At 42.4% G+C, this 13,820-nt stretch overlaps 1 protein-coding gene across 1 annotated transcript in view; it reads right to left on the bottom strand.

Annotated features, from left to right (window-relative positions):
• LOC126412256 (tumor necrosis factor alpha-induced protein 8-like protein) overlaps positions 1-13,820 on the bottom strand; it is a 951,546-nt gene that overhangs the window by 491,387 nt on the left and 446,339 nt on the right. Inside the window, exon 3 of the mRNA XM_050081759.1 lies at positions 1,719-1,838. The gene's annotated coding sequence lies outside the window, so the exon portion shown is untranslated. The remainder of the gene's footprint in view (positions 1-1,718; positions 1,839-13,820) is intronic.

The following is a 13,820-nucleotide window of genomic DNA, read 5'->3' on the forward strand; positions in this document are numbered from 1 at the left end:
GACTACGGGTTACAGAATAAAATGGAGCTGCAACTTTGAAAAGACAGTCGCCAAAAATGTAGTATTGGATGAAATACACAAATGTATTACGACGCCTGAAGGTGGGTAAAAATCCGAAAGCGTCTGGATATAAATATAGGTATACAAGAAGCAGTTGGTTGCTGCATTTTTATATTTTCTTCCCTAACGGATGGGGGTACCCCGTGTATCCTACCCAGAAATTTGTTCAACTCCCAGACTTCCAAGCAGTTAGAATTGTGTTTAATCGTTATTGGCTTCTTCTTTAGTAACAAACAGTCCTATCCACTGTGTTTTGCTAGTTATTCCTACATGTTTAATGTTTTCTTCTCGCTCTTCCTGATCTCCTGGCAAACTTTCTCTTACATCATGGAAAAACTAAGACCTTCAAGGTACGCACGAAGAGTCCAGTAACAGTACCCTGTTAACACTGAGGCCTTTCTCGACAGCAGAAGCAAAAACATTCCAGTAAACATGCATCGGTGAATGAACCATTTGCGAGATAATTGCATGTGCACGGCTACGAGCTGCTGACGTCAGGTATGAAATATTTTCCTGATCAGTAGAAATGTATATGGAATATAAACTTTTTAATTAAGTCTCCATCTAGTTGGGCTCAAATTTCACCATGGGCCATTCTGGAGAATGCGATGAATAAGTGATGGGCACCGGAAATTTTTTCTGCTGATGTCAGCCGACATGTAACGCGCCAATATGCTCCAAGATGTGCGTACAGGTTAGTCAGGCCCTGTACCTTTGCCTCCAAGATCACCTAACCTCAAACCTCTTGCTTTTTCTGTATGGGGTCATGTCAAAAGTGAAGTGTACCACACTGCTATCAATAGTGTTGAACTGGAGCAGCAAACTGTGCAGTTTCGTCGAGGTTTACGAGGTAATCTACGGGCGTTTGAAAGAAATGGTAACTCAGTCTGTAGCTCCGGGTCTAGTACTTAGCATTTCTCTTTCCAGATTGCGGGGTCCGGAGTTCGATTCTCAGCCAGGTCGGAGACTATATTCATTCGGGGATTGGGTGTCTGTGTTGTTGCAATCATTTCATTTCATCTTCATCCACATGCAAGTACTTGCCTTACTTCGCCACACTCTGTTCCGCTGCCTTTCGCAATATGTACAGATTTCAGGCAATTCGATATGATGCAGCCCGCTGATGTATACAATTCGGAGCAGCGACGCCATCAGATCAGTCTATCTACATAAGTTTCGTTATTATTTATCAGAAATAAAAAATTCTTCCCATGGTTGGTTAGTTTCATATCGAACGTATGGTAAATACATCTGTTCTGCGCGAATTTCGTCTACAAGATGAAAGTCATTGTACGTCTCTTCATCAAAGCAATAGTATTTATAGATAAGATTTATCAATATACTTCCCGGAAACTTTACAACAGTGGTGAAGGCACTACAGCTGCGTTGAAATATGCCAACCAGATTGCTTTATCAGGTAGTCACATCTGAATACAGGCTGAAAATCTGGGTGAAACTTTTTTCAAAATTTTAAATGAACATTTAGCTTAATTTTTCAAGGTAGGTTTTCAACTCACTATTTCGAATAGATATTTCACTATGTGTAAGCTCATTCCTATAAAGCTACAGAATTTTGGTGGCAAATAGAGGCGAGATGCTTGGGCTGATAATATACTATAAAATCTGTGGCAGCGGGCTGACAGGTTTCCTGTACTCACAGCAGGGGTAGTCCGCGGTGGACTGCAGCCAGTGGTAGATGAGCCACCCCTCCAGCTCCAGGAGGGTGGAGCGGCCCAGCGACACGAGCCCCCAGCCCGCCAGCCTGGTGCTTCTCTATTCTGGAAAAACAACGACAACAGCGTCATCACACCTAATACATCACAGTACGATCTACAGGGTGTTCAAAATGAAAGTGGCCCACAAAATACATCACGCACCTTAAGACAGGCAACCCACCTTATATCTCCATCCAGGAGCAGATGGCGTAAGTTGGATTGCCTACCTTAAGGGGCGTGATATATTTACCGAGAGATTTTTATTTTGCCTAAACTGTGCAAACAAGCGGCGCTGTGCCCTATTGTAAGCTCATTACCTATTTTTATAACGTGTATGACATGTAGTTTACTTATACTTTTTGACAGTGAATTGCTGCCTAAGACACACGAAACTGAATTTCGATTAGGGACACTTACCACAGTTCACGTGCAACAGTAATTAGTACCATGTGGTTCGATCGTATAGCACACATCTGTGTAGTTGGTCTCTTTCGAAATAAATATCAGGACTATTGAAACAACATAAAACCTGTTTCAAATATTAATGTTTATTTTTTTTCAGAGTGCAACGGCAATAATCACTGTACTGAAATCAATCAGTGAAGTTACATAATCTCCGCTTGCTTTTACCCATATAAAGTGAAAAATGCTACAAAATTAACAGATGTGCAGTAGAAGCAGCGAACTATTATTAGACAAGTATGAGTCAGCACAAAAAGGCACCACAACAACGTAAGAAGGAAAAAAGACACTACTTCGGTAACTTTTTCCAAGTTTTCACTCTAGTTTTGTATTGCGAATATTTTAGTCTTATATTTGATACTCAACTGTTATCAACTTTATGCTGTTACATTAGTAACTGTAACTTTCAGTTCCAACGATCAGAGAGTAGATATGTTTACAATGTGGTGGCTCTCCAGCCCTGTTCGCTTGAAGAATTACTATGTAGCGTATTATGTTGTGTACAGAAGTTAGTTGGGCTTATAACTTAGTTTCTAAGTGCTTTACTACTGCCTTTATCTTTCTTTTTCAAACAGATTATATGATGATGACATGTTGATACTTTGAGGGTGACAACTGAATCACTTTATTCCATACTAAATTTGTCTCGGTATTTAAAAATTGCTTTCCTAGCCGGAGTGGCCGTGCGGTTCTAGGCGCTACAGTCTGGAACCAAGTGACCACTACGGTCGCAGGTTCGAATCCTGCCTCGGGCATGGATGTGTGTGATGTCCTTATGTTAGTTAGGTTTAAGTAGTTCTAAGTTCTAGGCGGCTGATGACCTCAGAAGTTAAGTCGCATAGTGCTCAGAGCCATTTGAACCAGTGCTTTCCTAAAAAATTGCTGGAAGCTTAATTAAAAAAAAAAGAAACAAGTAAGCTGTGGATAATCAAGGGAATTGAAATCTCATGCAAGAGGAAGAGGGAAATTTGTATAAAGGTCAAAGTGAGTGAACATCAGACATTATTTGCATATTACAAAAAATACTGTAATATTTTAATGAAAGTCACTACAGTGTCCAGAAGTATGCACATTCTGACAGAAGTAAATAATGGAGATAATAAGATTAAAACTATATGGGACATTGTCAAACAGCAGACAGGACAGTCAGTCAGTGTACAAGATACCACAAAAATTAAACTAAATGACACTGTTGTGACTGATAATTCACAGGTTGCAAGTACTTTTAACGAACAGTTTCTAAGTGTAGCAGCAAAAGCAGGATTACATGGTTCAGTGGCAGAAGCATGAGACTATATTAAAAATAGATGTAGCACCAACATCCTTCAATGACATAAATATAATTCTGAAAATTCTAAAAACAAAAGCTCATGTGGTGTTGATGGAATTTCAAACAGAATCCTGATGGAATTTCAAAAAGAATTCTGAAAAGTTATTCCAGCTTAAAAAGTAATGTCCTCAGTAACATATGCAATGTATCACTGACATACAGGCTAAAATATGTAACATATCTCTTCACTAGAAAGATGACAAGACATACTTAAACAATTATGGTCTAATTTCCTTACTGGCATTTTCTTCCAAAATATTCGGAAAAGTAATGTTCTCGATAGTAGTCTCACAATTAAGTGGAAACAATTTACTTAGCATATGAAACTTCCTGGCACATTAAAACTGTGTGCCGGGCCGAGACTCGAACTCGGGACCTGTGGCTAAGCAATGTCTCCGCAATTTCCTTTCTTCCAGGAGTGCTAGTTCTGCAAGGTTCGCAGGGGAGCTTCTGTGTAGTTTGGAAGGTAGGAGACGAAATACCGGCAGAAGTAAAGCTGTGAGGACGGGGCGTGAGTCGTGCTTGGGTAGCTCAGATGGTAGAGCACTTGCCCGCGAAAGGCAATGGTCCCGAGTTCGAGTCTCGGCCCGGCACACAGTTTTAATCGGCAGGAAGTTTCATATCAGCGCGCACTCCGCTGCAGAGTGAAAATCTCATTCTGGATACTTAGCATATAACAGTTTTGATTCCAGAAGGGTTGATCAACTTCAAATGCTATTTATACATTCTCTCATTAAACAGCACAAGCATTAAATAGAAAAATATAGCCAGCTGGTGCTTTTCGTGATCTTCCCAAGGTGTTTGGATGTGTAGATCATGTTACTCTCGTAGAAAAACGCAAGTTTTATGTAACTGGTGCCTTTACACAAATCTAGTTTGAATCACTCTTAACTAACAGAATGCAAAACGTTGTGATGAATAACTCAAAAAATTTCGGAAGGATAGACAATTTCAGTGACTGGAGAGAAATCTCAAAGGGAGTCCAACAGGGTTCAATTTTGTGTCCACTCTATTCCTTATTCACTGACAGATAAAAATTGCAACACCAAAAAATAATGTAGTGAAACGAAATTTTGGGAATACATTTCTGTAGGTAATATATTTAAGTGATTAACATAGCTGGATCACAGGTTGATGTAAGTGGGAGGTAAGCCGTTGCAAATGTGAAATTCTGGTAAATTAATAATAGGTGTAACCGCCAATATGCTGAAATCAAGCATACAAATAAGCATGAATTGTGTTGTACAAAAGCCGGACGTCAGTTTGCGGCACGGATTCCGTGCATGTTGCACTTGGTCGGTCAATACAGAGACGGCGAATGCTGTTTGTGGATTACGCTGGAGTTGTCGTCGGACTATGTGCCATATGTGCTCGTTTTGAGACATATCTGGTGATCGAGCAGCCCAAGGTAACATATCGACACTCTGTAGAGCAGGTTGGGTTAAAACAGCGGTATGTAGGAGAGAGCATTATCCTGTTGGAAAACACCCCATTGAATGCTGGTCATGAATGGCAGCACACCAGGTTGAATCACCAGACTGACGTAGAGATTTACAGTGATGGTACGTAGGACAGCCACGACAGTGCTCCTCCTGTTATACAGAATCGGACCTCAGATCATAACTCCACGTGTAACTCCAGTGTGTCTACCGCGCAGGTTGGTTGCAGGCCGTCAACTGGCCTCCTAACCAATATGCGGCCATCAGTGGCTCCAGGGCAAAACCACGTTTCATCATCAAGCACGACTGACCTCCACTCTGCCTCCAAGGAGCTCTCGATTTTCACCACTTAAGTTGCAAATGACGGTGTGAAACATCCCCTTAGAAAAATTTATGAATGATTGTGCTGATAAACCCCTTACGTAATTTGATTTTCAAACAGCTGAGCAAAACTGAACGTGCTCAGACATTTCTCTCTTTACTTATTCAGATCATCAATAAACTGACATACAATATTTTTAGCACAACGCAATCTGACTTTCAATAATCCCTACAAGAGACTAACAATAACCTGTAACTTTCATGAATCACTTACCTCACAAAAATCTTCGTTACTCGAACTACTGCAATAGAGCGAGCGCCAATACTGCCAGCTAAATAAAAGATTCTAACTACTGAAGGCACTAACTACTGATTGGCATAGTTAGCAAATGAAAGATTTCGATAGAGAACAAACAATGTATTTACCTTAATAGTGTTCAAAAGTAATTTTATATATATATATATATATATATATATATATATATATATATATATATATATATATATCAATTCATGATATCCAGTATTACAAATTTACTCTTTCTGGCGGACACACGTCCAGATCGTCCGCTCTTAAAATTCTGCCATCTCTCTCCTCACATCTACCACCGCTGGCGGCCGACCCGCAACTGCGCAACGCTACGCTCTGTTCACATCCAACTGCCCAACACTAAAATGGTAAATATTCTATCAATGCAAACCAGCTACAGTCTGCACACAGCATAGTCAGTGATTTTCATACAGAGCGCTACGTGGCGATGTTGTTGTTGTTGTTGTTGTTGTTGTGGTCTTCAGTCCTGAGACTAAATTGGTGATCCCTTGGTGCCTCAAAACATGTCCTACCAACCGATCCCTTCTTCTAGTCAAGTTGTGCCACAAACTTCTCTTCTCCCCAATCCTATTCAATACCTCCTCATTAGTTACGTGATCTACCCACCTCATCTTCAGCATTCTTCTGTAGCACCACATTTCGAAAGCTTCTATTCTCTTCTTGTCCAAACTAGTTATCGTCCATGTTTCACTTCCATACATGGCTACACTCCATACAAATACTTTCAGAAACGACTTCCTGACACTTAAATCAATACTCGATGTTAACAAATTTCTCTTCTTCAGAAACGCTTTCCTTGCCATTACCAGTCCACATTTTAAATCCTCTCTACTTCGACGATCATCAGTTATTTTACTCCATAAATAGCAAAACTCCTTTACTACTTTAAGCGTCTCATTTCCTAATCTAATTCCCTCAGCATCACCCGATTTAATTTGACTACATTCCATAATCCTCGTTTTGCTTTTGTTGATGTTCATCTTATATCCTCCTTTCAAGACACTGTCCATTCCATTCAACTGTTCTTCCAAGTCCTTTGCTGTCTCTGACAGAATTACAATGTCATCGGCGAACCTCAAAGTTTTTATTTCTTCTCCATGAATTTTAATACCTACTCCGAATTTTTCTTTTGTTTCCTTTACTGCTTGCTCAATATACAGATTGAATAACATCGGGGAGAGGCTACAACCCTGTCTCACTCCTTTCCCAACCACTGCTTCCCTTTCATGTCCCTCGACTCTTATAACTGCCATCTGGTTTCTGTACAAATTGTAAATAGCCTTTCGCTCCCTGTATTATACCCCTGCCACCTTTAGAATTTGAAAGAGAGTATTCCAGTTAACATTGTCAAAAGCTTTCTCTAAGTCTACAAATGCTAGAAACGTAGGTTTGCCTTTTCTTAATCTTTCTTCTAAGATAAGTCGTAAGGTTAGTATTGCCTCACGTGTTCCAACATTTCTACGGAATCCATACTGATCTTCCCCGAGGTCCGCTTCTACCAGTTTTTCCATTCGTCTGTAAAGAATTCGCGTTAGTTTATTGCAGCTGTGACTTATTAAACTGATAGTTCGGTAATTTTCACATCTGTCAACACCTGCTTTCTTTGGGATTGGAATTATTATATTCTTCTTGAAGTCTGAGGGTATTTCGCCTGTCTCATACATCTTGTTCACCAGATGGTAGAGTTTTGTCATGACTGGCTCTCCCAAGGCCACCAGTAGTTCTAATGGAATGTTGTCTACTCCCGGGGCCTTGTTTCGACTCAGGTCTTTCAGTGCTCTGTCAAACGCTTCACGCAGTATCATATCTCCCATTTCATCTTCATCTACATCCTCTTCCATTTCCATAATATTGTCCTCAAGTACATCGCCCTTGTATAAACCCTCTGTATACTCCTTCCACCTTTCTGCCTTCCCTTCTTTGCTTAGTACTGGGTTGCCATCTAAGCTCTTGATATTCATACAAGTGGTTCTCTTCTCTCCAAAGGTCTCTTTAATTTTCCTGTAGGCAATATCTGTCTTACCCCTAGTGAGACAAGCCTCTACATCCTTACATTTGTCCTCTAGCCATCCCTGCTTAGCCATTTTGCACTTCCTGTCGATCTCATTTTTGAGACGTTTGTATTCCTTTTTGCCTGCTTCATTCACTGCATTTTTATATTTTTTCCTTTCATCAATTACATTCAATATTTCTTCTGTTACCCAAGGATTTCTATTAGCCCTCGTCTTTTTACCTACTTGATCGTCTGCTGCTTTCACTACTTCATCCCTCAGAGCTACCCATTGTTCTTCTACTGTATTTCTTTCCCCCATTTCTGTCAATTGTTCCCTTACGCTCTCCCTGAAACTCTGTACAACCTCTGGTTTAGTCAGTTTATCCAGGTCCCATCTCATTAAATTCCCACCTTTTTTCAGTTTCTTCAGTTTGAATCTGCAGTTCACAACCAATAGATTGTGGTCAGAATCCACATCTGCCCCTGGAAATGTCCTACAATTTAAAACCTGGTTCCTAAATCTCTGTCTTACCATTATATAATCTATCTGATACCTTTTAGTATCTCCAGGATTCTTCCAGGTATACAACCTTCTTTTATGATTCTTGAACCAAGTGTTAGCTATGATTAAGTTATGCTCTGTGCAAAATTCTACAAGGCGGCTTCCTCTTTCATTTCTTCGCCCCAATCCATATTCACCTACTATGTTTCCTTCTCTCCCTTTTCCTACTGACGAATTCCAGTCACCCATGACTATTAAATTTTCGTCTCCCTTCACTACCTGAATAATTTCTTTTATCTCGTCATACATTTCATCAATTTTCTCATCATCTGCAGAGCTAGTTGGCATATAAACTTGTACTGCTATAGTAGGCATGGGCTTTGTGTCTATCTTGGCCACAATAATGCGTTCATTATGCTGTTTGTAGTAGTTGACCCGCACTCCTATTTTTTTTATTCATTATTAAACCTACCCCTGCATTACGTCTATTTGATTTTGTATTTATAACCCTGTAATCACCTGACCAAAAGTATTGTTCCTCCTGCCACAGCCGGCCGGGGTGGCTAAAGCGGTTAAAAGCGCTACAGTCTGGAACCGCGTGACCGCTACGGTCGCAGGTTCGAATCCTGCCTCGGGCATGGATGTGTGTGATGTCCTTAGGTTAGTTAGGTTTAAGTAGTTCTAAGTTCTAGGGGACTGATGACCTTCGAAGTTAAGTCCCATAGTGCTCAGAGCCATTTGAACCATTTGAACCTCCTGCCACCGAACTTCACTAATTCCCACTATGTCTAACTTTAACCTATCCATTTCCCTTTTTAAATTTTCTAACCTACCTGCCCGATTAAGGGATCTGACATTCCACGCTCCGATCCGTAGAACGCCAGTTTTCTTTCTCCTGATAACGACGTCCTCTTGAGTAGTCCCCGCCCGGAGATCCGAATGGGGAACTATTTTACCTCCGGAATATTTTACCCGAGAGGACGCCATCATCGTTTAATCATACAGTAAAGCTGCATGTCCTCGGGAAAAATTACGGCTGTAGTTTCCCCCTGCTTTCAGCCGTTCGCAGTACCAGCACAGCAAGGCCGTTTTGGTTAATGTTACAAGGCCAGATCAGTCAATCATCCAGACCGTTGCCCCTGCAACTACTGAAAAGGCTGCTGCCCCTCTTCAGGAACCACACGTTTGTCTGGCCTCTCAACAGATACCCCTCCGTTGTGGTTGCACCTACGGTACGGCCATCTGTATCGCTGAGGCACGCAAGCCTCCCCACCAACGGCAAGATCCATGTTTCATGGGGGGGCGTTACCAATATAAAAACCTAAACAGCCTACTTACATAGCCCCCATGCTTCCCACAAAAAAATTTCACAAATTGTTTTGGGAACTGGCCAATACATATTTGTTAAGAATTTTTTACATTAACGCTAACAAATATATCAAATGCACACACTTATCGATACAATATTGGTCAAAAGCTAAAATTTTCTCACAGTCCGTAATAGCCGCCAGCAGTGGTGGATGTGGTGAGAGAGATGGCGGAATTTTAAGAGCGGACGATCTGGACGTGTGTCCGCCAGAAAGAGTAAATTTGTAATTCTGGAAATCATGAATATATATATATATATATACTCCTGGAAATTGAAATAAGAACACCGTGAATTCATTGTCCCAGGAAGGGGAAACTTTATTGACACATTCCTGGGGTCAGATACATCACATGATCACACTGACAGAACCACAGGCACATAGACACAGGCAACAGAGCATGCACAATGTCGGCACTAGTACAGTGTATATCCACCTTTCGCAGCAATGCAGGCTGCTATTCTCCCATGGAGACGATCGTAGAGATGCTGGATGTAGTCCTGTGGAACGGCTTGCCATGCCATTTACACCTGGCGCCTCAGTTGGACCAGCGTTCGTGCTGGACGTGCAGACCGCGTGAGACGACGCTTCATCCATTCCCAAACATGCTCAATGGGGGACAGATCCGGAGATCTTTCTGGCCAGGGTAGTTGACTTACACCTTCTAGAGCACGTTGGGTGGCATGGGATACATGCCGACGTGCATTGTCCTGTTGGAACAGCAAGTTCCCTTGCCGGTCTAGGAATGGTTTGGATGTACCGTGCACTATTCAGTGTCCCCTCGACGATCACCAGTGGTGTACGGCCAGTGTAGGAGATCGCTCCCCACACCATGATGCCGGGTGTTGGCCCTATGTGCCTCGGTCGTATGCAGTCCTGATTGTGGCGCTCACCTGCACGGCGCCAAACACGCATACGACCATCATTGGCACCAAGGCAGAAGCGACTCTCATCGCTGAAGACGACACGTCTCCATTCGTCCCCCCATTCACGCCTGTCGCGACACTACTGGAGGCGGGCTGCACGATGTTGGGGCGTGAGCGGAAGACGGCCTAACGGTGTGCAGGACCGTAGCCCAGCTTCATGGAGACGGTTGCGAATGGTCCTCGCCGATACCCCAGGAGCAACAGTGTCCCTAATTTGCTGGGAAGTGGCGGTGCGGTCCCCTACGGCACTGCGTAGGATCCTACGGTCTTGGCGTGCATTGGTGCGTCGCTGCGGTTCGGTCCCAGGTCGACGGGCACGTGCACCTTCCGCCGACCACTAGCGACAACATCGATGTACTGTGGAGACCTCACGCCCCACGTGTTGAGCAATTCGGCGGTACGTCCACCCGGCCTCCCGCATGCCCACTATACGCCCTCGCTCAAAGTCCGTCAACTGCACATACGGTTCACGTCCACGCTGTCGCGGCATGCTACCAGTGTTAAAGACTGCGATGGAGCTCCATATGCCACGGCAAACTGGCTGACACTGACGGCGGCGGTGCACAAATGCTGCGCAGCTAGCGCCATTCGACGGCCAACACCGCGGTTCCTGGTGTGTCCGCTGTGCCGTGTGTGTGATCATTGCTTGTACAGCCCTCTCGCAGTGTCCGGAGCAAGTATGGTGGGTCTGACACACCGGTGTCAATGTGTTCTTTTTTCCATTTCCAGGAGTGTATATATAATGACTTTTGAACACTATTAAGGTAAATACATTGTTTGTTCTCTATCAAAATCTGTCATTTGCTAACTATGCCAATCAGTAGTTAGTGCCTTCAGTAGTTAGAATCTTTTATTTAGCTGGCAGTATTGGCGCTCGCTGTATTGCAGTAGTTTGAGTATCGAAGATTTTTGTGTGGTAAGTGATTCATGAACGTTATAGGTTATTGTTAGTCAGGGCCATTCTTTTGTAGGGATTATTGAAAGTCAGATTGCGTTGTGCTAAAAATATTGTGTGTCAGTTGTTTGATGATCTGAATAAGTAAAGAGAGAAATGTCTGTGCACGTTCAGTTTTGCTCAGGTGTTTGAAAATCAAATAACGTAGGGCGTTTATCAGCACAATCATTCATAAATTTTTCGAAGGGGATTTTTCAGGTGGCTTGGGGTCAATGGAACGCACGCTACATGGCGTCAGTGGAATGCACGCCACAGAGCGTCTGATTCGGACCTGTCGTTGAAGTAAACGACTGATAACAGTTCGTTGTGTTACTGTGGTGCCAACTGCTACTCTGATTACTACTGCAGACGTAGTCGGTGCGCCAGAGCCATATGCAGAACACGATTGTTTTATCTCTCGGTAGTACGACGTGGCCATCCGTAGCGTGGGATTCTTGCAACCGTACATTCTCGTTACCACCACTGGCAGTAATCACGTACTGTTGTTACATTCCTGTCAATTCATTCTGCAATATCGCAAAACGAACATCCAGCTACTCGTAACCCTTTCACACGAGCTCGTGCAGAATCCGTGATTTGTTGACAATGACGTCTATGTCACCTAAAGGCATTCTTGACTAACATCAACGCACTACGTGCAATCTCAAAGGCAATTAACGCTCACTACTCTTTCAGCGTGTATTTAAAGCAAACCTAGTTTGCAGCCTCATAGTGGCGCTAGTAGCATCGCTCTTATGCTACTGGAGGGAAATCTGAATATACGTCATCTTTCAGATGTAGAAATGTGCTTACCAACTTTCGTTTATGTCGCACATCTCCTTCTTGCTGCTGCGGTTTTTCCATTAGTGTATATGTGAATGACGTTTCACTTACACAACTTACACACAACAAGCAGAATTACTACTTTTTGGAGACGATACTAGTATTATAATAAATTTTATTAGAGCGAGAGTAACAAAAGGATAGTAAATGATACTTTCCAAATGATTATGAAGTGGTCCGCAGGAATGTACTCTCGCTAAATTTTGAGAACAGCACACCATATTCAGTTCTGCAAAATAAATAGACTCATACCGACAATAGATGTAGCAAATGAGCATAATTCAGTAAATAGGGTAGATCGTTTCAAATTTTTGAATTCATGTATTGGTGGAAACCTGAAATTGAAGAAGCATGTTAATGAAATTTTCATACAATTAAGCCGGCCGCGGTGGCCGAGCAGTTCTAGGCGCTTCAGTCCGGAACCGCGCGACTGCTACTGTCGCAGGTTCGAATCCTGCCTCGGGCATGGATGTGTGTGTCGTCCTTAGGTTAGTTAGGTTTAAGTAGTTCTAAGTTCTAAGGGACTGATGACCTCAGATGTTAAGTCCCATAGTGCTCAGAGCTATTGGAACCATACAGTTAAGTTCAGCTACTTTTCCTCTTCGTATAATTGCTAATCTCGGAAACAAAAGAATCGACCTTCTGACAATATTTTCATCAAATGACTTGTTATGGAATAACTTTCTGGGGTAACTAATCACCTAGAAAGAGAGTACTGATTGCAAAAAAGCGAGCAGTAAGAATAATATGCAGCGTTCACACACGGACGTCACCTGGGCAGCTCTCGTTGTAATGAGACATAAATGTTAAGAAAGAAATTCGATACGTTGCGCCGTTTCCGAGTTATTTAGCATTGAAGTTAGCCAATCAGATCGTCGCGCGCGTAAATTCAAGTTTCAGCTAACGAGACAAAGCACTCGTTGAGCAACACCGCCCCTGGCTGGCCGCTTGTGTGTGAGCGCGCGACGCCCCGATTGGCTAAATTCTATGCTAAATAACTCGGAAACGGAGCAACGTATCGAATTTCTTTCTTAACATTTATGTCTCAGTACAACCTATTCTGTAACATCCCTACAAGCATTTCACACATTTTCTGACCAGCCTGTATAATCCATCACAAACTGCTAACAGTGATGTTCACACCTACAACGCTAGAGGGAAAAATGACATAATTGCCATTATTAAAGCTCTCAGTGGCAGAGAAAGGAGTTCAATATGCAGCGAAAAAATTTTTTTGATCATTTTCCCAGTAATAGCAGAAGAAGATTTAAATCTAACTTAAAGTCATTTCTCCTGGACAACTCCTTCTATTCCCTTGACGAATTTGTACTTAAAAATTGGTAGCCAGTAACAAAAAAATGCATTCATTAATGTTAACGATAAACACGTCTATAGGGTTGCCATCTGCCCCGATACATCTGGATCGTCACCGTTATGGATGTTCTTGTCCCGACCCAATTTTGTCCCGATTTCGCAAAATACTGTTATGAGCTTGGCTCAGATACTGAAGTAACACTATCTGTTGGCGCAACATGTAAATGCAGCCTCAGTTAATTTTATGTCAACAAGTCTATGTTCACAAGGCCGTCTCGCAGCA

The sequence above is a fragment of the Schistocerca serialis genome, chromosome 7, assembly GCF_023864345.2.
Source record: "Schistocerca serialis cubense isolate TAMUIC-IGC-003099 chromosome 7, iqSchSeri2.2, whole genome shotgun sequence".
NCBI classification, from domain to species: domain Eukaryota; kingdom Metazoa; phylum Arthropoda; class Insecta; order Orthoptera; family Acrididae; genus Schistocerca; species Schistocerca serialis.